This window comes from Mesocricetus auratus, unplaced genomic scaffold, assembly GCF_017639785.1.
Source record: "Mesocricetus auratus isolate SY011 unplaced genomic scaffold, BCM_Maur_2.0 Super-Scaffold_4256, whole genome shotgun sequence".
NCBI classification, from domain to species: Eukaryota; Metazoa; Chordata; class Mammalia; order Rodentia; family Cricetidae; genus Mesocricetus; species Mesocricetus auratus.
Genome location: NW_024429182.1, coordinates 46,739,072 through 46,741,184, shown reverse-complemented (window position 1 = coordinate 46,741,184; position 2,113 = coordinate 46,739,072). Strand labels below are relative to the sequence as shown.

Here is a 2,113-nt window from a genome sequence, read left to right as displayed (position 1 = left end):
GACATAGTGAATCGTATACTATATTGATTTCTAAAGTCTATGTGATTTAATTATGCATATATTCAAATTTCATGAAGTTTCTATTGAGGTTATGTTATTAAGGCAGAATGAGGTGGAGAAGGAAAAATAGGGTCACATTATTTTACTTTCTGATTCTTGAAAATTGAGGAAAGTCTCAAAATTGATGTTACCAGATACAACCACACCCTAATGTGTATACACATGCACTTTGAACTCAGAACAACAGAGATAGATTTGATTTTGACTTTTGTTAATTATGTAGTCTCACTCAATATTGTCAAGTTATTACTTTCCTGTTCTGTAAAATAGGCACATTGTAGTAATCTCAAAGGATTTAACATTATAATAAAACAAAAGGGTGGACTATGTGTCTTACATGACACATTTTTTCATATATGTTAGTGTCCCATTTTTATATCTTCAAAATATCCTCTTTTATAGCTTCATGGTTCATTCTCTTTAATCATCAGGTGAAATCTGCAATACTCATCGGCTGTAGCTCCTAAGATGGTGGCTGCACTGCATTCAGGGAACAAGGTCATCTCCTACAATGACTGTGCAGCTCAGTTCTTCTTTGTGAGTTTTGCTACTGTTGAGAGCTATCTTCTGGCCTCCATGGCTTATGATCGCCATGCAGCAGTGTATAGGCCTCTTCATTACACCACCACCATGACAACGGATGCGTGTGCCATCCTGACCATTGGCTCTCATGCCTGTGTCTTCCTCAATACCTCAATCCACACAGCAAATACCTTCAGACTCTCCTTCTGTGGTTCTAAAAAATAAATCTTTTTTTTCCTGTGACATGCCCCCACTCCCAGCCCTTGCATGCTCCAGTACACACATCAGTAAGCTTGTTGTGTTTTTTGTTGTGGGATTCAATGTCTCTTTTTACCCCCTTGGTAGTTCTCATCTCTTGCCTTTCCATATACATTACTATTCAGAGAATGCAGCCTTCTGAGGGAAGGAAGAAAGCTTTCTTCACCTGTGCCTCCCACCTCACTGTTGTGCCCATCTTCTACGGCACAGTCATCTTCACGTACTTGCAGTCCAGCTCTGCTCAGTCCATGGACACAGACAAAATAGCCTCTGTGTTCTACACTGTAGGGATTCCCATGCTAAACCCTTTGATCTGCAGCCTGAGGAACAAAGAAGTGAAAAGTGCCCCCTGGAAAACAGTCAACAATCTTTACCCTCAGTCTTTCAGTATGAGTTGGAAACAGGCAGGTTAATAAGCGGTACCTCTCCTGAGCCACTGAGACTTGAGTTCTACCTTCCCCAGGAATAGTGGTTATTTCAGCTCCAGGGAAAAGTATAAGCAGCAGCAGGTGGAAACGTTTCATTCTGGAGGATGGTCTTCTGCAGAACAAACATAACCTGGGAAATACACAGCTTTCTTGATGGTGTTTAAAGCAGATCAAAGCAAGGTGAATGTGGTAAATTTCCATTACTCTCTCCTATCTGCAAGAAAAATTTACTATTAAATTTAGTCTAAAAACCATGTCTTCAATATTATTTATTTGTGTTTTCTGTATGTATGTTAGCATGTATTTGCACACATGTGTGGGTGCGTATGCTTGTGTATATTTATTTAGAGGCTAGAGATAAAATGTGGGCACTAATCTCTGAATTTTATTTTTTATTTGAGGCAGTGTCTCTCACTGAATCCAGAACCCACCGAATTGGCTAGTGAGTTCCCCAGATCTGCCCATCTCTATTTCCTCAGTTCTGGGATTATAGGCATATACTGTCCTGCCTACCTTGTATGTGGGTCCCGGAGATCTGAACAATTGTTCTCATGCTTGTATGGAAAATACTTTACCTACCGAGTCATTCCCTGTCCTGTCATTTTAATTTACTAGTGTGCTAGAATGTACAGTATTTATGTTTTTCACTTTTTTGGGTCCATGGTTTAGAAAGCTGAAGTTTCTTTTGTTATTAGTGATTCTTTTAATTGTACACATTTATGGATTATGTGATATGATGAATCTGTACAATGCTCAACTCAGGGCAGTTAGCATTTCTGTCTCCTTATGCAACATTGTTTGATTAGTACTTAACTTTCTAATAGCAACAAAATATCCTTAATTAT

At 38.9% G+C, this 2,113-nt stretch overlaps 1 pseudogene; it reads left to right on the top strand.

Moving 5' to 3' along the window:
* The first annotated feature begins 495 nt into the window (after positions 1 to 495).
* Positions 496 to 1,253, top strand: LOC101840313 (annotated as a pseudogene).
* Positions 1,254 to 2,113: the final 860 nt, after the last annotated feature.